The following is a 27,866-nucleotide window of genomic DNA, read 5'->3' on the forward strand; positions in this document are numbered from 1 at the left end:
AATCGTATGAAAGGTAAGAGTAAACACCTTAATCAGGCTTCTTAGTATGAAATGACAACACAATTCTCAGCTCACACACAATGAACACAATGGCACAAGCAGGTTTTTTGCGCTGCGCACAACCCTTGCAGCTTTTCTGTATTTCTTTTTCTCCTTTTATTATGTTACAAAAGAAATGGCCTCTAACGGCCCAAACAAAATGCTTGCAGCGATCCTCAGCGTTCATTCCATCCCACGAACAAGACCGTGCAGAGCCTGGACTATGCCCTACTAGCTTATCCAGCTGACCACCTCCATCGTGCCATCCCACGACCTGGCCAACCGAAACACGATGAGAAAGACGCCTAACCAGCTAATTATGCACATGTGCAGTGAGTATGCAAACCTTTGCCATGGCACACTTATTCACAGCAAAACAGCTGCCATGGCACTGAAAAAGCTCTGCCAAGCACTAAATAAAGACAGCACAAGTTTATCCAACATGAAAAGATGAAGAACAGCAGCAAGCTTATAACTTGATGAATAATGAGCACTGCACATATGCTAGCGAGTAGGTATTAGGAACTTGCATTTTGGGGTCAGACCTAGATCACCTTAGGTGTGTAGTTTAACCCAAGTTATCAAGTGGCCCAAGTACAAGTAAACTCCATAATTTGTAGTAGGTGAGAAATAGAACATAAGGTCCCTTATAATCCCACAAAAAAAGCAGAATCAAATAACCCTACAGCGAAAGCTTCTGTTTGCAATGCAACTTTAGAAAAAAGTTAAGAACATTCAGTAAAAATACTCATCATGTAACTGCAAGCAAGGTAGAACTCTCCCACGAAAGCTGTATCAGAGGACAATCACCAACCGTACCTGCAATGGCCGTAAGATCATTGCTGACCAGAGCGACGAAATGCAGCGGGAAGGACCCAGGTTGGCACCAATCTGTGTTACTGGCTTCCAGTTTTCAAGAGCCACGAACTTGTCGAATGGTTGTTAGCTCTCTGCCATAGTTGCGCTGCAGCCCAAGGTTGTTCAGACTGATAACTTGGGAAGTATATGTGGTTGCTCCTCCCTCCCCATCTCTCCGGGTTCATGAACGACAACGCCTCGCATCGCCCGTCGGCGCTGACAAAGATGGCCCAGTTATTCAACCTGTCCACCTTCACCCACCTTGCCTTCTTCTTCCTGGCGTCCAGCGACTCGAGCTTGAAGGCCTTGAAGTGGAAGGCCTCCGGGCTTATCCTTCCTGCTGCCTCAAGTTTGATTAAGAGAAGCACGTCCCACACCACAAGCCATGTTTTTTGATTTGTCCAATAGCGATCTTCAGTTCTATCTTCCTCGAACACAACTTCAAACTTCTGAATCAAGAGACTGGGCGAAAATTGTACAATGCAGAAGGACCCGAAAGACCCTAGGGTGTATGTTTTGCCCTTGAAGGCTATGATTTGTTCAATCCTAAGAAAAGGAACTTTCGGATAGTGTTCCAACCAAGAGTCGCTCCCGATGCGCCACTGAAACAGATAACCTCCGCTGCCGACAAGGAGATGCGAGTCAGCGGATGCAACAGGGGCAGTCAAGGTGACATAGCTGGTGCGAATGAAGTTGTCTGACTTAAGGCAAGGAGGCACAACCTTAGTGCCGCTGAACGCATTAACAATGTAGAACCCATCATCGTCACAGAAGATGAGGTGGCCGTAGGAGCAGCGAAGAAAGAACATGCTTCTGAGGTCACTCAAGGAAAGCAAACTGGGATAGGATGAGGCAGCAGCAGGATCAGCCAATCTCCACGTGCATTCGTGGAAAAGGGTCCAGTAGTCATAGTCATACCAGGGATACCGTTGGATGTCGGTGCTCGGGTGGAGGAGGAGAGGCTACAAAGAGGACGTGTGTGCTGAGAAATCATGCCAGGGACGACAGGTGGAACCAACGGCGAGGAGGTCGCGGAACGAGCTGAGGAGAGCGATGATGGGTTGAAGCAAGTCGTCCTGGAGCTCGGCCCATCCACGTAGCCCAGATGAGGCAGAGGCATAGCATGTTCTCTTCGCCCTGATTTGCACAGCGCTCTCCCTGTTCGACATGGAAAATTCAGGAGAAAGGTTAGACATGCGCAGCAAGGTATAGTAGTTGTACAAAAAGGAACTGGAGCTACCAAGATTCAATAAACATGATTTGTGTGTATCGTTCAAATATCACCGCGTCACTACAATTACATCATACACTAAAATTAACAAAGATACTGAACGCCTTAAGTTGTTTTCTTTTGGTTGAAAAAGAGAGTTTCCTCTCCGATTTCCATTATCAGTAATCACCAAGTCCTACAAACCCAGACCGAAATTACAGATAACGCTGCTGACCTACACCACATCGACAGATCCAATGATCCGCGCCCCTGAAACAATGTAGGAAACTAGGCACCCCCTACTCATCAGGATTGCAACCTCCCAGCCTGCAAAAGAAACTAAGTCTAAACACACACAGTCACCTATCACCTTAAGTTGTTGCTCCTCAGAATAAAATTAACAACTACTCCTTCCGTTCCAAAATAGATGACTCAACTTAGTACTAACTTAAGTTAGTACTAAGTTGAGTCATCTATTTTGGAACAGAGGGAGTACATAGATGCATGCTACACGGGCGGTAGATAGACAGGCTGTTAGAGTTTCATATAATTCTTCGTGTCTACTGAACAATACACACCACGATCGCCTATTTCTCAAACTAATAGTGTATCTGGCAAGTCTTGCTACTGGCTGAAAAATGAAAGCAGAGCACATATGATTCTCCCTCTGTTATTATCTGCAATGTTGGACATCTAAAGCAGGGAAAGTCTCAATCTGGATTGTTTTTCTTCTTCGAGAATAAGCAGAATCCATCTACCACTTAACTATATCTACCCAATTTAGTTCCATATATCGAGTTGTGATTAATCTTGGAGATGTAAGGCGGATCTGATGCGACATCCGCAGGGGAACGGAAACTGGACAGGAAGCAGAACGAGAGGGACAGAGAGATGGAGTACAGGACGAGGTAAGGGTTGGGGGTATTACGTAGGCGATGAGGACGAGGACGCAGCAGCCGCCGACGCCGAGGAAGAAGGATGCGCGTCGATCTCCAGCGGCGGCGCCCCGCCGTTTCTAAGCGCGGCCTGTAAAACAGTGCGGTACAGAACTACAGACCAGTTTTTTTTTAACCTGGATATTTCCTTCTTGCGGTTATAAGAGCATCTCTACCAAACCCGTTGAAAGGTTTTTAAAAGTCTATTTAGTTACGGCCGAATAGATACTGTAAAAACAAATTGTAAAACTAGGATAAGAACTCCTTCCTTCAGCCTAGCCGGCGCCGCCCCTTCCGCCAGCTGGTCGCGCCAGCCACGCCGGTAGTGCCTCATCGCCCGCCGGCCACACTGCGCGAGCCGTGCCCCTTTGTCGGCCGCGAAGGGAGGGATTCCGGCGGCCAGGCTGAGGTCACGGGAGGCCACGATGAGGTCGACACTAGTGCAGAAACGGGCTTTAGTGCCGGTTCGTAAGGGACCGGCACTAAAGAGTGGAGACTAAAGCCCCCCCCCCCTCTTCACTACCGGTTCGGCACGAACCAGCGCTAAAGTGCCACCACGTGGCACGAGCCAGACCCGGGTGCTGGTAGACCATTAGTACCGGTTGGTAACACCAACCGGTACTAAATGTTTGGGGGTTTGGGTTTTATTTCTTACTTTTCATTAATTTTGTGTTTACCATTTAATTCTTTTTTGTTTGCTGGTATTTTACGATGCTACATATTGTACACGTTATGCATATATATAAATAGATTTTCTCATAGAACCGCATATATATATAAATATATATCATCGAATGTCTCACAACCAACACCATTAATTTTTCACACATACACATGTGTGTGTGTGTGTATATATATATATATATATATATATATATACAATTTCTCCTACATGTTGCCTTGGTGCCTTCGGAGCACGATGACAAGTGGTTTATGGGGCGGTAGCGGGTAATAGTATTCTCCTTTGTGATCTATGAGCTGGTCGAGCAAAAATCCCGCTATTTTCTTTTGAAGTGCTAGTATGCGGTCCATTGGTAGGAGCTGCTCCCGCACCTCTCTGAACTGTTAAGAAGGAGATCAATATCCATGTGTATTAGTTGTGTGACTAGATATATCGATAATGGTGTGAATAGTGTTCTGACAAACGTACCCAGTCCTGTCTTTGAGATCTGCTCCTTTCGGACGCCATCATGCGAATGTTCTCGCAAACGTAGTATGCACACAGATCATTTTCCTGCGCCTGCTTCAGGGCCTTTACGAGAATGGAATTGAATCAGATAATGATTAATCAAGCATGATAATTAATTAATGGTATTGAAACAAGAATTAAAGAGATGGTAGCTAGCTAGGTAGCTAGTACTACTTAATTACTTACCTCTGGTCGATACCAAAACAGCTTTTTTGCCCATTTGCCTGGAGTCACCTTGATAAACTTTGCCCAAGCCCTGCCCACCGGCAAAGAAAATTAATAAAGGGGTTATTAAATAGTTCATATCAGGAAATGACGAACTAAATAGGCCGAGATATAGTTAATAATGATTGAAATTACCTGTTGACTATCCCCTTCACGATGATGTAGTCACTTTCTTTTTTAAGTAGTGAGTCCAGTACTTCAACTTTAATGTCTAACAAGATTCAGTGGAAACTGCATGCGCACACGTTTGCATGTCTTAATTAAGCGGGCATATGTGCATAACACTAATCAACTACCGTAAACCCTATACACTTAATTATTAACATCTAGCTAGCTAATAAGCAAAAATAGAATTTGTAGTACAAGACAACGTGACTCACATGAAGTTGCAAGGAAGTAGTATATCTTCATTGGTATTGAGGCGCTTGAAGAACTCTAGCATGATTTCCTCTAAACTTGCTCGATAAGTTGGAAGATTCCATGTGTACATATTAATGGTATTTGGGTCAATGAACCCAATGCCATAGCGTCCAGATTTTTTCATTTCATACATCTTCATCCTGCATATACCACAGAAAAGAATATACTGAGGATAATTATTACATGTAATGATTGATCAAAATGATCACTACAGCTAGATTGAGACTTAAAGTACAGAAAGAAATCACTTAGAGACAATAGCAACTGATGATAGATTTGTCGAGTGCGTCTTGCACTACTAGGAAAAGGCCTACTAATGGCGCACCGGTTTTGCCTACTAATGACGCACTACCGGTGCGCCATTAGTATCACACCACTAGTATTTTTTACTAATGGCGCACCACTAGTGCGCTATTAGTATCTGGTATACTAATGGCGCACCAAGTAGTGCGCCGTTAGTATGTAACACCATGCGCTATTAGTATGCCTCCCGGGGGGCCATACGTAACCATGTGCTTTGTCATACTAATGGCGCACTCTATGGTGATGCGCCATTAGTATCCTTTGGCATACTAATGGCGCACCTTGAGGTGATGCGCCATTAGTATGAATATTTTTTTTTACTTTTCTGATTTTTGCACAGGTTACAAAATATATTATTGGACAAAATATAGACAGCAACACACAACAACAACAGATTCATCAAATACAATAGAAGATTAGTCTCCGAATACAATTCATCATATTAGTCTCCGAATTCAAAAGACCGAACAAAGATAAAACATTACAAGCCTCAAGACCGCGAGTATCGAGTTTGTCTTCACATTACAAGTCGATATCGATCATCTAAACTACCATCACATAGAAGAGAGCCGCGGTCATCACGATGAGCATCATCGCGATCAAACTGGTCTTCATCCGGTTCCTCCAACGCTCCCTCCTCTCTCCCGCTAGATAGCGGGCGTATCTAGATTTGGCCTCCGCCCTAGTGGTGTACCCTTTGTAACTGTTACCGCTGAAACGGTGAACCTGTCTCCGACACTCCTCCCAGTCGTCGTAGACTCCGGGAACCTTACCCTTGTACACGACATACGACGGCATCTCTATGCACAAGCCAAACAACAGACAATACATAAGCAATATGTAAGTATGCAACAAAAGGATCGGAAGAGAAAAGCAAGACATTAATAGCATGATTCATGGTCCTACTAATAAATAGCATCGATTACATCTAAGTTGAACGACTGTCCAAACCAAAAAGACATATGAATTCATTAAATTTTAATTACAACATGAGCCAATCAATGTTTCAGAACTACACATCACTACTTTCAACTCGACTCATCGGACAGGAGCGTGGATGAAGCCATCGTCTGCCGTGATGGTCATGAAATCGCGGTCGTTGTCACCCTGCATTTGTAGCGTTCCATCTATCTCATTGTTGGACGGTTGATATCTGAGGAAGAACTGCCCCGAGGTATGAAGGACATCTTGATGGATGATGTCCGCAAACTCCGACTGGATGCGAAAGAATTCTTGTCTGAGGTCCTCGTCCTGGATTGCCGACAAGCTCGCGGCCCAATCTTTGAGATTATCTAGTAGCAGAAGGTGATGATGGTCCCTTACGATCACCCGCATGTGATGGAGGGCGTAGTAGGCATCCTTCTGACCGCCAGGCGGCTGCTTGACGCAGAAGAACTTCGTATTGTGTGAGAAGGTGTGCTTGCCGTACTTACGAACTGCCCTGGTGAAGGTGCCTCTAGACTTGGCGTAGCTAGGGAGAACATCATCAAGAATTTTCTTGACATTTGTGTAGTCTATCTTGGAGTTACGGTTCGGGTCGAAATACGTGGCCATGGAATATTTCGGGCTTAAGAGGATGAGTGTGCAATGTATGTCACTGCATAGAACACGGAATGTTAGAAAAAAAAGAACGATCGAAATCTAAGAAATCATATGTTACAGGGAGGTTAAGGGATGACTTACTCGGGAAAGTAAGCCACAAGGAAGTTATCCTTATCTGGGTTTGCCAGAATGACGCCTTCGAGGTGTGAACTCGCAACTTGGCGGTCCCCAGCGCTGCTCAAGTGCTTGGCACACATGTAGAAGGGGTCGACTATCACGATGTCCGGGGTCTTGTCTCTAATGATCCGCATCTCCATACTCAGCGAAAACAGCCGAACGAAGGTGTAGTGCAGCGGATGAAGGTTAAACATAGCAAAGATGTCATCAAACCGCAGGACGATCGTACCCCCAATGTCGCCATCCACAAAGCCCTTGCCCTCTGGCACCTTGGCCACGAAAACAGGGTATGCCACATCATTCTCTCTGAGACGCTGCTTCTCCAAAGAAAGAACACTGTCGTGCAGACTCCGCATAGCACCGGTTGCAGCATTGAGCATATTTGGCGGTAGCATCGCCCTACCCGCCACATGCACCCTCCTCGAAATATCCTTAGGTGAAGGTGGCCCGTCCTGAGCACGGATCAAACTCGGTGCCGGCTGGCTCGCATCGGCGCCCTTGTTAGTCTTTCGTTTCCGTCCCTTCTTCTTGATCTCCTGTAATGGGACCGAGTTCTTCTCACAGACCGCCTTCTTGAGCGTGTTGGGGCTAATAATATTTCGCACCTCAGCTATCTGAGGCTCGGTGAAGGCGGGAGCTGGAGGCGTCTCCTGAGAACTGAACGCCAGACGACGCCTGTTGCAATTGGATTTCTCCGCCGTACCAGCTAGATCGCGGTCGTCTTGGTTGGGTTCTTGAGAAAGAGGCCCGCAGAACTCGTCAGCGTACCCATGTTCGGCAAAGTACTTATCGACTTTGGTAAATGTACCGTCGTCGTTGTCGTCGTCGTCCAGATCCTGTGCCATAGGGATGTCCGGATCCTGTGCCATAGGGATGTCGGGCATAGGGATGTCCGGCAGGTCCGGTAGCGTTGCGGCGTTCTTGGCATGGCTTGGCGCCGGCACGACTGGCGGTCTTGTCTGTGGGGTGGTGTCCCCTGCCCCCAAACGAATCTGGCTCTTCGGCGGTGGAGCGGGAGGTGCTCGTCGGCGGTGGTGGAGCGGGGGCGGGTGCGGGGGGTGCTCGTCGACGGCGGTGGAGCGGGGGAGGGATCGAGATCGAGATGGAGGGGGATAACGATCGAGATGGAGGGGGATCGAGATCGAGATGGAGGGGGAATCCAGATCAAGATGGAGGGGTGTCGAGATCGAGTGTCCTCATGAATTCAAAAAGTGCCCATGAAATTTAAAATATTCATGATATCAAAAAGTTCCCATGAAATACAATCGAGAAATGAAGGCTATGATTTAAATACAATTGATCTTAGCTAGCTATCTGTTCACAATCTTCTTGCCCTTCTTTTTCACAAATGGAGTTCTTCTGTGGAACGGACGTCCTTTAGGTAGGGTGGTCCTGCTTCTTCTTGTGGTGTGTGCTGCTACTTCATCGTCGTCGTCATGTTCGATCTTTGGGTCGCCGTACTTGTCGAAGTCTTGCTCATTGGCTACTCCATCCATTCCGATGATCTTCCTTTTGCCTCTCCTCACGACAACACGACTGGGCTTTGACGGGTCGGTAATGAAGAAGCATTGGTCCACTTGGGAAGCCAGTACCCATGGCTCATTTTTTGCGGTGACGTTTGCGCCCGCGGTCTTGGATTTGTCTTCGGGTATAACCATGGTGGTGAAATACCGGTCTTCTTTTAGGGCGCTCTTGGCCCATCTGACACGGAACATCGGGACCTTCTCTCCAGCGTAGCTCAGCTCCCAGATCTCCTCGATCCTTCCGTAGTATCTGTCCTTGTCGTTACCGGTGTAGGATTCCATCGTTACCCCAGAGTTTTGATAACCATCGCTCTTCATGTCCTTGTTCTCGGTGTAGAATGTGTAGCCGTTGATATCGTACGCCTCATAGGTCATCAGGTTGTGCTCGGCGCCCTGTGACAAGGAGAATATGAGTTGTTCTTCCGCGGAAGAATCCTCATGTAAAGGGTACGACAGAAGCTTCTGCTTGAACCAACGCGTGAAACATGAGTTGTGCTCTTTGATTATATCTCCGTCCGTCCTCTGTTGGCCTCGGTCATTGTACGTCTTCTCAATAAAGGTTTTGTGCTCTACCACCCAAGGAGCGACCACGTCTATGTGTTGTAGCGCGACTAGGTTTGCTCTTTCAAATTTGGCGAGTCGACCCTCGAAGTCGACATGCATTTCGCGGCGACCCTCACGATGACCCCATCCAGCGAGCCTGTCGAGGTGCCTGTTGACGGGCAGGCCAACGGGGTTCTCGATGCCTAGATAATTCGTGCAGTAGGAGATGCACTCTTCGGTCAGAAAGCCCCTGGCTATACTTCCCTCTGGACGTGACATGTTGCGAACGTATCCTTTGATGACACCATTCATCCTTTCAAATGGCATCATGCTGTGCAGGAACGTCGGCCCGAGTTGGATGATATCCTCCACGATATGGACCAGGAGATGCACCATAACGTCGAAGAATGAGGGCGGGAAGTACATCTCAAGCTCGCATAGTATCACCACGATCTCTTCCTGTAGCCTTCTGAGTTGCCTCACGCCAATCGACTTCCGAGAGATGACGTCGAAAAAGTTGCATAGGCCAAATAGCGTTTCACGGACGTGCGCGTCCATGATCCCACGGATTGCAACTGGAAGTATCTGCGTCATCAGCACGTGACAGTTGTGAGACTTCATCCCGCTGAACTTCTGCTTTGCTGGGTCTAGGTATCTGCTTATCTTCCTCGCGTAACCGTAAGGAAGTTTTACTCCTACCAGGCAGGTGAAAAACTGCTCGATCTCCTCCTGACTTAGAGTGAAGCACACGGGAGGGTAGTCATTTCCGGTCTTCTTGTCCTTTTTGCCTTTGCGACGACTTTCTGTGTCCTGCTTCGCCTCATCATCATCATCATCATCATTAGCGTGAAGCTCCTGCCTGATGCCCATTGATTTCAAGTCTGCCCTTGCTTTTGGCCCATCTTTGGTCCTCTCTGGCATGTTGATCAAGGTACCAAGCATACTCTCACACACGTTCTTCGTGATATGCATGGCATCAAGGCTGTGAGGCACACGGTGGATCTTCCAGTACGACAAGTCCCAGAAAACAGACCTCGTTTTCCACACCTTCAGCTGCGGCTCTGGTGCCTTTCGGTTCTTTCCCGGCTCTGGCGCCTTTTGCTTCTTTCCCGGCAGTGGGCAATCTCTCCAATTTTTCAACAGCTCGTCTATTTCCTCGCCGCTCCTCGTACACGGGCGTTTTCGGGGTTCGGTTTCACCATCGAACACTACAAGAAACCTGTTAATACATGACGGATCTCCCATGACGTCTTAAGAATCCGTCATGAACTGGCCCGGTACAACTACCAAGCCCGCTGAAGCCCGCACAAGCCCACCTGACCCATTCCACGTATAAAAGCTAACCCTAGGTCTCTTCCTGCCCCCATCTCTTTCTCCCTCCGCCGCCGCCCATCATCTTCTCCCTTCTCCCAGATCCCCTCGTCCCCCAGCCCCCCTTGTCCCCCCGCACCCACACCGCTCCGATAGTGCCTCCTTGCTCCACACCATCCCCACCTCCACGATTGATCGATTGCATCCTCTTTCATCCCCGACCTCCCCCGTCCTCAATACCATGGCCACGGGTTGATGCTGCATATCTGGCGCGCGCAGATCCACACGAAGCTCAACCCCGACGTAGGCCTCGTCCGACCGGGGTGACCGTGGGGTGGCCGGTCTACCACAATTTCTCCCTGGAGGCCGCAGTGTACCCTAGTCGCCACTGGTTTGTGTTGTTACTACTGCCCCTCCTTTTAGCTTCCTCAATACCATGGCCTCATTGCTGCTGCGACGACCGGTTCATTTTGCCTACGCTGGTAGCCGTCCCAGGCGTTCGTGGGCAAGGTTGGAAGGGTAAGGCTGGTGCGTGGTCCCCTCAGTCGATTCCTAATCGTGACTACTGCCTTCTCCAACTTGCAGGGTGCATTGTGTGTGCATGCTGACATAGCGGTGGTAGTGGCAATCGATTGTCTGACGTGTCTACGAGTGAGATGTGCGTGCGTGCATCAGCTCGTGTGTTGTGTGTGCGGGCTTACTCTCTGAATCTTTTAGCACTGAATTTTCTTTGTATCTTGTACACTGCAGGTAATCAAGTAGAGATAAACCGCACATGTTCGTCAAATGGCTGCACATGTGATGTTCTATCAAGATCTAATTCAGTTAGTTCTCTACCAAATCTAATTCAGTAGATTTTTCTGACAATTTGGTGTACCTCTGTTCTCTAAATAAATCAATATAATCAAGTGTTCAATATGCATTGAGTTTATTTTCTATCGAAATACCGGTTCAGTGAATCAATGTAACCAAGTGTGGTGAATAATTTCATCAAATAGGTCTCGAAGACATGATTTCTGTTAGTGTATTAATCGTGACGACATGTTCTGTTTAGTGTTTTCTCCATAGGCATTTCCCTTTTGTCCTTGTTGTCCCATGTAGCTCGGTGAATATATGTACCAGAATTAGTTTAATCTGTATCTAAGAAAAAAATTACATTATCTGTGGTATGAACTTCATTACTGCCTTGATGTCTTGTTCAAACCTGACTTTGTAATAGAGTTGTATAAATAATCATTTCATTTTCCCTTCTTCTATGGGTTTGCAAGCTACTAGTTTAATTGATCCCGAGTTTTTCCCCTATTACAGCAGAGGTGATGTATCTGTACTATTGGATTTTTGAAAATGCATGTGCACTGAATTGCAATCTCAAGGAGCAATGGAAATGAAGATTGTGCGCTTTTCTTTAAGATTACTAATAGATGTATATTATTTTTGTTTATGATTTAGGAGTGTTCGATATGCTACAAGTGCATTTGTTCAGTCTCGAAATTTCAGTGCTATTACCAGAATATTCTCTATTTCTCAGTATTATTCGCACCATGTCACTGGTGAAAGCCTACTAGAAAGAAAAAATAATCAATGGTGTGCTACATTAAACTAAAATGTTATGTGTACGACCAGAACTAAAGGAAAAAAGATATAGTTATATTCCCTTGAATTATTTACTTTAAACATTTTCATATGAGGGCTCTTTACAGAAAGCAACTCAGGTTCATTTAGAAAATCATGTCAATATATTTTTTGCATATCATAAACATTGTTAGCATTATATTAGTTTAGTCAATTCATTGTCTTGTACCCTTTTTTATAATACTTCTCCTTTTATTCATTTTATTGTAAAGACAATAATAAGGAAGTGGCATGTATAAAATTTCATGTGCCAATGCTACAACATCAAAATTGCAAACAATTTAGGCTCAAAGTCTAGAGACAATGGGTTTCATAATTTATTGTCCCTAAGTAAAGGTTGACTAATGAATATGGAAAATATGTAGTTGAATTAGGAGAGTTAGAAAAGCATGCTAACAATATGTTGCGTATATATGTTATGAATTTATGATACGCCTGCTCTGTCTCAACTCTTTATGCTATTTCATGTCAATTCAACACTAGCAGCCCTTTGTGATTTTTGAACTTTGAGGGTATGAACTAACTTTTTTGGATCGAGAAAATTGTGTGACTTGTATTCCATCTCATATTCAAGTGCAGGCTAAGATAATATGTACTTTGTATGCCATGAAGTCTAATCAGTAAATGGAAGAATGCGTCCTTTTTTTTTCTTCCAACATATGTTATTGTTCTTCACAGTTCCTGGTTGTGGTTGATTTAGATGTGAAAGTTACAGTCTGAAAGCATGAGATTAAATCTGAACCATTTGGTTCATCTTTGTTCTAAAGTGCTTAACTGAAGTTTTTTGATGCTCGCGAATAGTTGGCCTTTGTAAAGATTTATACTGTTAACATAATAAGATAACTAAGTGGATCGTTTAAATGCCTATAATGGTCTCCTTTCGGTGTTTTTACTTTACATGCAAAAAGCATGTTTTTGGACAGAAATTAGCTTTAATTGATGAACAAAGTATATTACTATTTTCATGCTTTGTTAACTATGACTACATTGTATTGTATGGAACCAAGCCGTGTTAGAGTGCATATACCTACATTTTTGTTGGAATTGGTGCATATGAAATGATCTATCCATCCTTTGTTTTAACTTGATGTTATGTTTGTATGATAAAATGTGACATTTATAGTACATTTTTAAAACTTGTATCTGGTATGATTTTTTTAGTGTGCGTTGCCCACATTTTCATGGTACCTTAATATAGTAGTTTGTGTCCAATTAGATGATTAATTATAAAATCAACCAATGTAATTACTCTAGATTCATTTGGGAGCTGGTTGTTATAATTTTTTATACTTATAATTTTGTATTTGCTTTGGATTCTATGCAGGTTTGGTAGCTCATCCATGTTATTGGAGAATGAAGTTTTTTAGCAGGAACTACTTGGGTCCGTATAACTGCCGGAAAGTGGTGGCTTAGTGTTGGAGATTAAAATCATCTAGTAGGGCATTTTCCATGGAAGACATGTGTCTTATAGAGCTTTCTAGATATACTTGTGAGGTTTTCATATAAAGCTCTGTTTTTTGAAATCAGACTAGATGTTCTCTGTATTGTCATGTGAATAGATGCTATTTTTTGAATGAATATAGTTTGGTTGTCATGTTGTAAAGAGTGCTGCATTGAGAAAATATGATGTACTAAAAAAGGGGCTAATGGGTTGGACTGAAAAATAGGTTGGCTAATGCGCAGGAACAAAATAAACATCGAATGGGTTGGATTGGACTGAAATTATTGGGCCAAAATCCTAATCCTAATTGGGCTGGTTACCACATGGGCCATGTTGGCCTCCATGTCAGATCCACGTAGACGCCACGTCGCTTCCACGTCATGTAAATCGGTGACAGTTTGTTCCGTCATAGCCTAGTTTGGGCTTGGCGGGCCTGGGGCAAATCCATGACGAACTAGAACTGTCATGGAAGGTACGATGTCAAATTATGACGCGATATACATGACGGATTTCAGATCCGTCATGGACAGGTACACATGACAGTTTTGAGTTGATCGGTGACGGAGAAGGACCGTCATGTATTAACAAATTTCTTGTAGTGGAACAGATCCCTCCGTTTCCTCCACGGGTCATCGTCGCGAAGCCACCTTCGATGTCCCATGAACACGGTTTTCGAAGACCCGGGATCTCTATCTAGCTGGCAATACGTTGTGTCATGCATGCACCTTACGCATCCAGAAAATCCATGGACTACCTGCCCCGCGAGATATCCGTAACCGAGATAGTCGTACACCATTGTGAGCAGTGCAACTCTCATAGGAAAATATTCTTTCTCTGCGGTGTCCCACGTATTGGCTGGTGTTTTCCACAGCGTGTCTAGCTCCTCCTTCAGCAGCCCCAGGTACAGATTGATGTCGTTCCCTGGTTGTTTCGACCCTTCAATTAGCATACTCATGTGAATGTACTTCCTCTTCATGCACAACCAGGGGGGAAGGTTGTACATCCACACAAACACAGGCCAGGTGCTATGTGTGCTTCTCTAGCTGCCAAACAGATTGACTCCATCAGTGCTCGTGCCCAGCACGATGTTCCTTGGATCCTTCCCAAATTCTGGGTATTCGAAGTTTAACGCTTGCCACTGGCTCGCATCCTTAGGGTGACTCATCATCTTGTCTTTTTTATTTATCTCCGGATCATTTCCGTCATCTTCCCGCTTCTTATCCTCCCTATCCGCGTGCCAACGCAGGAGCTTTGCTACCTTAGGGTCCGTGAAATACCGCTACAGACGAGGATTGATCGGGAAGTACCACACCGATTTTCGAGGAGCTTTCTTCCTCTTCTTGTATCGAGTGATGCCGCACACCGAACATATGGTAGACTCCGCGTGCTCGTCCCGATAAATGATGCAATTGTTCATGCACACATGATATTTCACGTGCGGTAAATCCAGAGGACACACGATTTTCTTTGCCTCATCGAAACTGGTGGGGCACTTGTTACCCTTGGGAAGACGTTCGTGCCAGAATGACATGTTCTCGTCGAAGTATGCGTCGGTCATTTTGTGTTTTACCTTCATCTCCAGAGCCATGAGCGTTACTTTCAGGCGGGTATCCTCGGGCCTGCATCCTTCATACAATGGAGTAACCGCGTCTATCACCAGTTGATCCAGCTTGGCTTTCTCTTGGGCGGCAGCTCTTGCGTTATCCGTCTACTTGAGAAGCAACTCTTGAATATGAGGGTCCTGCACCCAGCCTCCATCGTCGTCTGCTCCGGCATATTCATCTTCATGATCATGCCCTTTGTCTTGATCTTCCTCATCATCATGTACGACATCTTCTACATGATGACTGTGTACAGCATCACCGTCGTGATCATGTCCTGGAGATTCTTCGTCTTCTCGCCCGCCCTCGCCGTGGTGGTTGTCTTGTTACCCTTCCTCATTTCTTGCCCGGCCCCCATGGACGACTTCATAGTCATCTTCATCACCTTGCCATCGATAGCCATCCATGAAACCACGCAAGAGCAGGTGGTCCCGCACCTGCCCGGAATCCGGGTCCGCAATAAGGCTCTTCAGCTTGCATCTTCGACACGGACATCTTATCTCCGTCTCGTTCTTTTGAAGCATCTCGGCCTTCGCGGAGCTCAAAAACCTATTCACGATGCCTTCGGTCATCATGCGGACCATGGTCGCATGCGGGGTAGAGCAAATCGATATTTTAGAACCAAGAAAAAATTTGGCACGACCTTCCCTAAAAATAGGACCAAAAAAATGCATAGTGCCAAAATTCTCGCCGATACGGAAATGAATCAACATTCCGGCAAAATATTGGCAACTATCACATTTCAAATACCGGTACCTGCAAACACAAACATATATGCAACACCACAAACATATGCAACATCACAAACATACATAGATCTAGCTAGGCCACAAAAAGTGCATGTGCACGTTGTTGGAGCGAGCTAGGGAGAAAAAAAGTAGATCTACAACATGAATATAGCTTTCCCCTTACTTACCTATAAAAAAAGGTAATTTCACCACTTAATTTTGATGAATCTATGGTGCAAATGAGGTGAGGAGGAGGAGGCAGCCGAAAGCTTGGAGAAGGAGGTGGATGGAATAAAGTGGGGAAAGTGAGTGGGTAGGTGTGACTGTCCAAAATATCTTGTTTGGGTCCCAGGTTACTAATGGCGCACCACCTGCAAATGCGCCATTAGTAACCCTGGTTACTAATGGCGCACCTGCAGGTGGTGCGCCATTAGTAGTTTTGCAAAAAAGTAAAATAAATAAATATATATACTAATGGCGCACCGAGTCATAGTGCGCCATTACTAGTTTAAACTAGTAATGGCGCACTGTGACACGGTGCGCCATTAGTAGTTTTGCAAAAAAAAGAATACAATACTGGCGCACTCTGTGGCTGGTGCGCCATTACTAGTTAGAACTAGTAATGGCGCACTTCGCTCGGATGCGCCATTAGTATGTATGGAAAAATGGAAAAAAATATTACTAGTGGCACACCATGTGTCTGGTGCGCTATTAGTGTCTTCCACACTAATGGCGCATCATCAAATGGTGCACCATTAGTATATAGTAGTGGCGCACCACCTGATAGGTGCGCCATTAGTGCCCATCCCATCTATAGTCCTTTTCCTAGTAGTGTTGATTGTATAACTAAAATAGTTCTGAATACTCACCGGACAGAGGTTTCTCATGGAAGTAATGCTCCTCCTTGACATTCACCATGAGGGACTCTCGATTGGAAATCTTGGTAATGTTCATGTACGATTGATGCAATTCATACATTCTCGTTGGGAGGTTCTTGACCTTGTCTGGCTCGACCAAAGGTTGGCCCCGAACATATTTCCGTTTTATTTCCTCCTCTCTAAGCGGAGACATGGGATGATTTTGAGGAGTTGTCCAACAGTGATCTTGAGCATTTCAGCCTACATTATATGCTCCTCGGTTATTACCACATCGCCCAGCTGGGGAATGTTAACGGTTTGCCCACAATAATATCGGACGCGCGTACTCTCATGTGTTGTTGGCACAACAGGCGGGGGGATCGATTGCGCCGTCTGTTCTCCCAGCTGGGGAACGGTTTTCCCTCATTTTTTGACAGCTGCTTGTTGGCTCGAGCTCGAGCTCGCTTCCTTCTGTAGCTGTGCTCGATGTAGCTTCCTGATTTGGCACTCATAGTCTGAGTCAACAGGCTTGGGAGCTGGTTTTCTTGCCATATGAATAAAGTGGTCAATAACTTTCTCAGGCACTTTCTCCCTTGGCGGCGATGCCGATTTCGGTCCAAAATGGGCGTCCACTTGGGCCCGCACTATGGCTGTGTTTTGCTCCTCGGTCATGTCGTAAGGCCTCCGAGGAAGAGGAGCGAGGCTTGGACCATATTTATATCGCTTGTCTTTGCCTGTACTTTCTGTACTACCTCAACTCGTACCGCTACGCCATAGCTGCGGCGTGTCTCTTCTGTGATTGTTGAGACGGCGGAGACGGCTGACGTGGCTGAGTTGGAGCAGGAGGAGTGGCCTGACGCTGTGCTAGACTTGAAACAGGAGGAGTGGCCTCACGCATTCGTGGACTTGGAGGAGGTGGAGGACTTCGAGGAGGAGTCGGCTCACGCGTTCGTGGACTTGGAGGAGCGGGAGTCTGCTGACTCGGTGGCAGACTTCAAGGAGGAGTCGGCAGACGCGGTGTCAGTGGACTTCGAAAGATGATCAAATCCTTTCTCCATAGGATGATACAATGTATGACCTCTCCCAGTGTGCGCTCGTCGTCACCTCCAGGAATGTCAAGTGCTAGCCTCGAATATGGGTCCACCACTTCATCAACCATGACACGAGCATAGCCCTCTGGAATCGGTATGCAATGGAAGGTTGCTTCGGGGGTAATTGTAAAATCAACGACGTCCGCCACCTTCATGGATATGTTCTTCATTTTGGAGTGTAGCTCACAGTTAGTGTTCTCTATGAAGTCATCCACAGGGTATGTATCCAGCAGTGTGTCGCCCGGGGCGGAACCAACGCCGCTTCTCGGCATGGATGGGGCGGTGCTATCCAATGGTGTACGATCATCCGGTTGCAGCTGCCGCTGCTGAGGCCCCCTTTCCTGGCTAAGTGAGTCGATCTTCTGCTGCTGGAATTTGAGTGCCAAGTCCGCGTGCCTTGCTTCTAGGCCTTAAAGGCATTCTGCGTCCTGCTTCCTCTGCTCCTCCTCCAGCTTCCTCTTCTTCTCCTCCTCCATCTTCTTTCTTGCATGGGTCCTGTAGTCGTCGTTCCATTCCGAAAAGCCCTCATACCAAGGAATAACGCTCTTGCCTCATGTTCTTCCCGGGTGTTCAGGATTTTCCAGGGCGCGCGTAAGCTTGTCGTTCTCTCTGTTGGGCATAAACACCCCCTTTCGAGCATCTTCTATTGCATCAAGTATCTTTTGTTCGGCTCCTTTTAGACTTGCCTTATTCAAAACCAGGCCTTTCTTCGGGTCCAACGCCTCCCATGCGCATAGAACCAAGTTCTGCACCTGGGGGGCCAGCTCCTAGTAACCGGAGTGACCCCTGCATCCTCCATCTCTTGCTTATCCCACTTAGGCATTCCCACCGCGTAGCCACCTGGACCCAGCCTATGGAACTGCGTCTTTTTTGCGGCATTGGCCTTGTTTTTTCCTCAACCGTTCCTTAGATAATTCCGATTCCTTGAATTTCACGAAATCGACCCAGTGTTCTCTTTGCTTCTCCGGTGTTCCAATGAATTCTGGAGTCTTCCTTTCTGCAGCGAGGTAGTTGTCCCATACAGTTTTCTTGTGGGTGTTGAATGCAATTGCCATCTTCTTAAGAGCAGCGACCTGGACTTTCTGCACATCTGCTTCAGTGAAATAATCTGGTAGGGTGAAATGTTCCATCAGTGATTCCCAAAGGTTTTTTTTGCTCTGTCATCGACCCAAGTAACACCTGGATGTTAGTTTTTGGCTCTTTCTAACAATTTGACATTAATCCAATTCATCTAACTAAAACTAATTCTAAAATTTCTAACATTTCCATATATATAACTAACATTTCTATAACATTTCTAATATTTCTATAACTAAAAAACAGAAAAATTGCTAACATTTCTATAACTAAAAAATAGAAAAAGTTTATAACATTTCTATATAACTAACATTTCTAATATTTCTATAACTAAAAAACAGAAAAATTTCTATAACTAAAATTTATAACTAAAAAACTAATCTGTGTGTGTGTGTGGACATGGCAGCCGGGGCAGGAGCTCACCGGCGAGGCGCGGCGACGGGGGGCGGCGATGGGGACGGAGACGGGCGGTGACGAGGACGACGGGGACTGGGCGGCGACGACGGGGACGGGGACGGGCCGCGCGGGGACGATGGGATGATGGGGCGGTGCGCGACACGACGGGGCGGGGCGCGGCGACGGGGACGAGGACGGACGGGGTGGCGACGGTGATGGGGATGGCGATGGGGACGACGATGGCGACGGGGGCGGCGGCGACGGGGCAAAGGAGAAAGAAGCCGAGGGAGAGATGGAAAACTGAAAATTTTCATAAGTGTTGTTTATATACAAGGCACCTTTAGTACCGGTTGGAGCCACCAACCGGTACTAAAGGTCTGTTTTGGCCAGGCCAAGCGGCGGGAAGCGCCCCCCTTTAGTACCGGGTGGTGGCTCCAACCAGTACTAAAGACCCCCCCCCCTTTAGCACCGGTTGGTGCCACGACCCGGTACTAAAGGTGTGTGCTAGCACAGGTTCGGTGCGGCAAGTTTAGTCCCACCTCGCTAGCCAAGGGGCGTCCGCACTGGTTTATAAGCCCCAGTGTGGTAGCTCTCTCGAGCTCCTCTCCAAAGCAGGCCTATTGGGCCTACCTGTTCTGTGCTGCCCTGTGGGCCTATTGGGCCTTTGCGGGCCTGCATCCTGGCCCAACAACACGTTGGGTTTCTAGTCATATGCAGGCCGCTCTGGCCCAGTAGGCAGGGTTTTTTATTTTCTTATTTTTTTGTTTTATTTATTTTTGAGTTGTTTTTTGCTGTATTTAGAGTTTCTTTGTGAATATTTTTGCTTTAGGTACAAAAATTACAAACTTTCTGTTAGTGCCGGTAATTTTCAAATTTGAATAGTTTAAATTTTAAATTATTTGAAATTTGTGTGAATCACTAGTTTGTGAATAACTTAACTTTGAAAATAGATTTTTCAGTGATTCTTTTTTCTTATGTTTAATATTAGTTTGTTTTATCATTATATACCATCCCAACTTTCAACCTTTTCTGAGTTCATTTGAAATGCTTTTCAATTTCAGGGTCATTTAGCATTTCAAATGCATGAAAGAATTTGATTGCACATAAAATTTCTTCGCGTTTCAAATGCCAAAACACATAACTACCCATACTATTACAAAGATTCCCTCCTAGGTGTGAAACACATAAGAAAGTGATGATAGTGAAGCTGATCACATCCCAGATCTTTGGGTGTGAAAGTTTTTCTTCGCGTGTGTCCCTTTGCGCCGTAGCCATGGACAATCTTCATCATTTAACTGGATGCTCAGGTCAATATTCACTTTGAATGGAGCAATTTCATCAAACTTTTTATAATCTTCTGACATGTCTGTCTTGTCATCCACTCCGATGATGTTTCTTTTCCTTGAAAGAACTATGTGGCGCTTTGGCTCATCGTATGATCCATTCGCTTCCTTATCTTTTCTTTTTCTCGGCCTGGTAGACATGTCTTTCACATAAAAAACCTGCGCCACATCATTGGCTAGGATGAATGGTTCGTCTGCATATGCAAGATTGTTGAGATCCACTATTGTCATTCCGTACTGCGGGTCTTCCGTTACCCCGCCTCGTGTCATATTGACCCATTTGCACCGAAACAAAGGGACCTTCAAACCGCCTCCATAGTTAAGTTCCCATATGTCCTCTATGTGACCATAATATGTTTCCTTTCCCGTGTTGGTTGTTGCATCAAAGGGACACCACTGTTTTGGTTGGTGCTCTTCTTATCTTGGGAGATCGTGTAAAATGTATTCCCATTTATCTCGTACCCTTTGAAAGTCATTATATTCGAAGATGGTAACTGGGACAGTGAGTACATGTCATCTTCAATATCGCCATGATGCATAGCACGTTTCTGCCACCAACCGGCGAAAGTCCTCGTTTGTTCACGTGTAATCCAGTCGTCAGACTGCTCCGGGTGTTTGGAGTGTAGAAAATTCTTGTGTTCCTCCATATACAGAGCCACCAAGGCGGAATTCTGTAGAACTGTGTAGTGTGCTTCAGTGAGAGAATGCCCGTCCATACATATTATTTGATCCCCTCCTAGCGTGCCTTTTCCATCCAGTCTGCCCTTATGCCGCAATTCAGGAACACCAATCGGCTTAAGGTCAGGAATAAAGTCAATACAAAACTCAATGACCTCCTCATTTTCATGGCCCTTCGAGATGCTTCCTTCTGGCCTAGCACGCTTATGAACATATTTCTTCAAGACTCCCATGAACCTCTCAAAGGGGAACATATTGTGTAGAAATAAAGGACCCAAAACATTAATCTCTTCGCAAAGGTGAACTAGGACGTGTGTCATGATGTTGAAGAAGGATGGTGGGAACACCAACTCGAAACTGACAAGACATTGCACCAAATCATTCTGTAACATTGGTATGATTTCTGGATCGATTACCTTCTGAGAGATTCCATTGAGGAATGCACATAGCTTCACAATGGCTAATCAAATGTTTTCCTGTAGAAGCCCGCTCAATATAACTGGAAGCAGTTGCGTCATAATCACGTGGCAGTCATGCGACTTTAGGTTCTGGAACTTTTTCTCTGCCATATTTATTATTCCCTTTATATTCGACGAGAAGCCAGACGGTACCTTCATACCGAGCAGGCATTCAAAGAAGATTTCCTTCTCTTCTTTGGTAAGAGCGTAGCTGGCCAGACCCTGATGTATGCTGTCTTTTCCGTGCATACGTTGCTGGTCCTCCCGTGCCTCTAGTGTATCTTTTGTCTTCCCATACACGCCCAAGAAGCCAAGCAGGGTCACGCAAAGATTCTTCGTCACGTGCATCACGTCGATTGCGGAGCGGACCTCTAGGTCTTTCCAATATGGCAGGTCCCAAAATATAGATTTCTTCTTCCACATGGGTGCACTTCCGTCAGTGTCCTTTCGAACAGGTTGTCAGCCAGGACCCTTTCCAAAGATTACCTTCAAATCCTTGACCATATCATGTACATCAGCACCAGTACGGTGGCGAGGCTTCGTCCGGTGATCCGCCTCACCTTTGAAATGCTTGCCTTTCTTTCTTACGGGATGCCTGCTCGGAAGAAATCGACGATGTCCCAGGTACACATTCTTCCAACAACTATCCAAATATATATTGTCGGTATCATCCAAACAGTGCGTGCATCCGCGGTATCCCTTGTTTGTCTGTCCTGAAAGGTTACTGAGAGCAGGCCAATCATTGATGGTCATGAACAACAATGCCTTTAGGTCAAATTCTTCCTGTTTGTGCTCATCCCACACACGTACACCTTTTCCATTCCACAGTTGTAATAGTTCTTCAACTAATGGCCTTAGGTACACATCAATGTCGTTGCCGGGTTGCTTAGGGCCTTGGATGAGCACTGACATCATAATGAACTTCCGCTTCATGCACAACCAAGGAGGAAGGTTATACAAACATAGAGTCATAGGCCACGTGCTATGGTTGCTGCTCTTCTCCCCAAAAGGATTAATGCCATCTGCGCTTAGACCAAACCATACATTCCTTGGGTCACCTGCAAACTCCTCCCTGTCCTTTCTCTCGATTTTTCTCCACTGCGACCCGTCAGCGGGTACTCTCAACTTCTCATCTTTCTTACGATCTTCTCCGTCCCATCGCATCGGCTTCGCATGCTCTTTGTTTTGGAACAAACGTTTCAATTGTGGTATTATAGGAGCATACCACATCACCTTGGTATGAATCTTCTTCCCGGGGCACTCGCCCTCGACATCAGGAGGGTCATCGCGACTGATCTTAAAACGCAATGCACCGCATACTGGGCAAGCGTTCAAATCCTCGTACTCACCGTGGTAGAGGATGCAGTCATTAGGGCATGCATGTATCTTCTACACCTCTAACCCTAGAGGGCAGACAACCTTCTTTGCTTCATACGTACTATCGGGAAATTTGTTGTCCTTTGGAAGCATATTCTTTATCATTACCAGCAACTTTCCAAATTCCTTGTCAGATACATCATTCTCTGCTTTCCATTGCAGCAATTCCAGTGTGGTGCCCAACTTTTTTTGTCAGCTTCGCAATTCGGGTACAATAATTTCTTGTGATCCTCTAACATGCGCTGCAACTTCTTCTTCTCCAAATCACTTGTGCAGTTTCTCTTTGCATCGGCAATGGCCTGACCTAGATCATTAGCGGGCTCATCTGATGCCTCTTCTTCAGCTTCTTCCTGCATTGCCGGCTCAGCTTCTTCCCCCATTGTTGTATCATCATATTCAGGGAACCCATGGCCAGGATAGCTGTCGTCGTCCTCTTCTTCATTGTCTTCCATCATAACCCCTCTTTCTCCGTGCTTGGTCCAAACATTATAGTGGGGCATGAAACCGGACTCAAATAGGTGGACGTGAATGGTTCTTGATGTTGAGTAATTGTGACCATTCTTACAGCCAACACAAGGACAAGGCATAAAACCATCCGCCCGCTTGTTTGCCTCAACGGCAAGCAGAAAAGTATGCACACCATTAATGAACTCGGGAGAGCATCGGTCATCATACATCCATTGTCGGCTCATCTTCATTACACAACACCGAAAAGACCAAATTAAAACAAGTTCATACATACACACACACACACACACACACACACACACACACACACACACACACACACACACACACACACACATATATATATATATATATATATATATATATATATAGTTCATACAACACTTAAATGCAACAAACAAATAACTATCTAGCTAACCCATTTAAATGCAACAACAAATGCGATCAAGATTGCAACTAAGGTAACAATTGATCCAACAACAAACAAATAACTATCTAGCTAAACCATGGCACTATGTATAACAAACAACGTACAGGTAAGATAATTATACGAGTAACTATATATCGAAATCACACCAACATCAATTTAGTAATGTAAAACATTCATGAACAAGAGCCTCACCACAAGGTGGTGCCGGCGACGGGACGGTGCGGGCGATCGACGGTGGTTACGACGGAGATTTAGAAGGCACTAAGTAAACCACACCTACATATGCAAACTAAGTGTTATTTAAGACCTCATATTGCATATAAATCAAATACTAGCACATATAATTCCTTCCAAATTACTAAACTCACAAATTAATCACTATACAAAGCATTGCAAGAGCTAATCTAGCAATGAGAGATGAAAGGACAAAGTTGCTAACCTTTGTGATCATTTGAATGGGTGAGGGCCTTCAAATCTTGACAAATTTTGGGCAAAATGTGTGATGAGCTCGAGGAAGAGGGGAAGAACAGAGGAGGAGAGGGGAAAGGGGAAGAATAGAGCGGGCTCGGGTGGGCGAAGGGTTTATGTAGGACGACCTTTAGTACCGGTTCGTAACACAAACTGGTACTAAAGGTACTGGAGGGGGCCCAGACCGACAACATCCTGCCACTACTCACTTTAGTATCGGTTCGTGGCACGAACCGGTGCTAAAGGTTCGCCACAAACCGGTACTAATGAGAGTGGTCGGCTAGCCGTTGGAACCGGCACTGATGGACACATTAGTGCTGGCTCAAAATCAAACCGGCACTAATGTGCTTCACATTTGACCCTTTTTCCACTAGTGCGAGCTCGTCCAATTCGAACCGGCGACGATCGATTCCAGAGTCCAGCGGCGTTTCCAGGTGCGCGGTGACGAATTTCGGTGAGTTTCGGGCGGTTTCCAGCAAATTTCGTGGCGGCGTGTTTGCTCCGACGAGGTTTGACTGGTATACGGGGCTCCCTTGGTTCGACCTTCCAACCTTCAAACATAAGGTTCCCGGGTGTGGATTTTCGGTGCCCTTCAAAAAATTACGGGTTGGATCACTTTTACGGTTTTTGTTCTGGACACTTTTTTCGATCAAATCCTTAAAACGCAAAAATCATAAGGGTTTGACCACTTTTATGGGGTCAGCTAGAGATGCTCTAACGCCGGCGTGGCCCAGTCTAGCGATGGTACACCTTTGCATCGAACAGTGACGTTTGTAAGTGTAGGCGAGCGTAGCATGCAATTTCAAAAAAAATCCTACGCTCACGTAGGATCTATCTAGGAGATGCATAGCAACGAGAGCAGGAGAGTGTGTCTACATACCTCGTAGACCGAAAGCGGAAGCGTTTGACAACGCGGTTGATGTAGTCGAACTTCTTCTCGTTCCGACCGATCAAGCACCGAACGTACGGCACCTCCACATTCTGCACACGTTCAGCTCGGTGTCGTCCTCGCCATCTTGATCCAGCAAGCGAGACGAGGTAGTAGATGAGTTCCGTTAGCATAACGGCGTGGTGACAGTGGTGGTGAAGCAATGCCGCAGGGCTTCGCCTAAGCACTGTGATGATCTAGAGCGGAGGAGTAAACTAGAGGCGAAGGGGTGCCAACACATGGTGTGGAAATAATCTGTGTCTTGTGTGGCACCCCTCCCCACATATATATAGGTGTGGGAGGGGAGGAGACAGCCCTAGGGTGCCTCCAAGAAGGGCCGACGGCCACCCTAGGGTTTTCCTAGTGGTGCGCCCCCCTTCCATATAATGCACAAGGGAGAAGGAAATGGGGAAGGCGCCCCTTCTCTTTCCTTCCTCCCTTCCGAAGATATGGTAGGAGGAGGTGGCGCCTCCCCCTTCCATCTATTTGGGCGTGGCTGCCTTAAGGGGCGTGCACCAACCCATGTGGGTTGGTGTGTTCCCTCTACATGGCCCAATAAGGCCCAATACTCTCACGGTGCCTCCGGAACCCCTTCCGGTAATCCGATAACTTTCCGGGGCATTCCAAAACCATTCTGTAGACCAGAGAGAGAGAGAGAGAGAGAGAGAGAGAGAGAGAGAGAGAGAGAGAGAGAGAGAGAGAGAGAGAGAGAGAGAGAGAGAGAGAGAGAGAGAGAGAGAGAGAGAGAGAGAGAGAGAGGATGGATTTGCTATCAACAACAACTAGTGTGTGTGCTATCGGAACCGTTGATTCGCATCGAGTTCCGAACTTTGCTATGGATAAGGTGCCCAATTGTTGAATTATGGGAGATCACATTTACCGAAGAGGAAAGCAAGTGGGGAACTTTACGGTGTTGTGGATGAAAATGGCAAGCTAGATTCTGAAATGGCAGGCTTATTCATGGAATGTGGGCAGCTGCTTTCTAGTGTTGGTCCTTGAGCATGATCTTTTTAGGAAAGCCTAATGGGTAGGTTTTGTTGCATTGCTAAATCTCAAAGGTTCCGTTCATCTCTGGGTTTTCTAGTAGGTGTAACTTTCATTTTTCTGCATCACCTGCCGTTGTTTGGAACCTTTTGCATCACCGACGGAAAAGTACTGCATTTGTTCTGGATGTCCCGGTTGGCATCATGTTTTTTATTGCATACACAGTCAGGAACTTCAATGAATCCTTCATTCTTTTCAGTCTTGCAAGCCGTGCTAGCCAGTGCCCATTATGCATCCGAAAGGGCCATGGAATGCACACCAAAAATGAGTTTGTAGTTAAGATTATGTTATTTGGTTGCAGTGCCAGCCCGTGGCCATAACTGCATCTCTTTGGTTGGAGTGCTTTCATCGCCAATATAAACTGCTGCATCCGTTCGTCGGTTTTGAACAAACTTCATTCTCTAAGAGATTATTACCTCTGCCGTCTTATCCATGCGTCGTTGCCTGGCGTGGTCGGTGGCACGGCGGCTTCCGCTCATTTGCTGTCGTTCTGGTCTTCAACAAGATCCATGTCGATTGACTGGTGATTTGAAGGTATCTGGCTGCCAGTTCTGGAGAAGCTGGGACACATGGATGCTTCACCTGTTGCCGCATCTACCGCCGAGAACTCTATACACAATGATTGCATATTTTTATACGAACAAAAACTGGCAAGGGATATGCAGCTGAAAAACACACTTGCGTGGTCGACGAAATCCTTGCGCTGAGCTGCACTGTCGTTCTCGTTCATTTTTCAAACCTGACGCTACTCGTCTTAGCTGAGATGATGGGGAACTCGGTCTCTCTCTCTCTTTGGTGTGGGCAGCTCATGGAAGAAGATGGTATGGTCACGGGTGTTGTTCACATCCTGCAACCACTGCTGTCTTTTGTCCATAGTTTGGTCACGGGTGCTGTTCACCTCCTGCAAACTGGTTCTCTGAATGGCCTGCCAAAGTTTTGACCATGGCCATGGGCGTGGAGATTTTTCTTTTCAGTGCGTTTTCTTCTTGTCTCAGATTTGGACCTCCGGACGTTGTTAATCATTGTACTATTTCTTGAGAAAAATACCGCGTTTGGACGAATAGCGTATTAAGGTTTTCTACCTTAATGGCGCCATTAAGACGCTCGTTCGCCTCAATAACTTTGTAAAAAGATTTGTTTCATGGGCAACCAACATCTTCCGTACCATGTTTTGCCAAAAATAGACACCGCTTCCAACACCAAAATCATAAATCCTGTTCGGTAAAAAAAATCATAAATCCTGTTACAAAGTTTTTTTAATGATAGTCATATTGTAACTGTGCTGAATACGATTGACCATGGCTTGTTGGTGCTCCTACCAGCAGCTACAACTGGATTAGACAAATCGGGGCTCTAAAACGCCCGCTAAACCGCACGGGCGCGTCCGCGGCACTGACCGGGCACTCCTGAAATCGCGTCGTCCACATCCGTGTATCTCATATATGATCCCTTATATCCATACTAAACCATCTAACGTCGATTAAATTACGTAGATCAGCAAACGGACATAGAAACGACAATGGCAAGTACAACACATTCACCAAAAGATCACGACTGAATGTTCAAAGGACCAC

General features: G+C 45.9%; 1 pseudogene; it reads right to left on the reverse strand.

Annotated features, from left to right (window-relative positions):
- LOC123158399 (uncharacterized) lies at positions 1 to 27,242 on the reverse strand (annotated as a pseudogene).
- Between the last annotated feature and the right edge of the window lie 624 nt (positions 27,243 to 27,866).

The sequence above is a fragment of the Triticum aestivum genome, chromosome 7B (genome assembly GCF_018294505.1).
Source record: "Triticum aestivum cultivar Chinese Spring chromosome 7B, IWGSC CS RefSeq v2.1, whole genome shotgun sequence".
Taxonomy (NCBI): Eukaryota; Viridiplantae; Streptophyta; class Magnoliopsida; order Poales; family Poaceae; genus Triticum; species Triticum aestivum.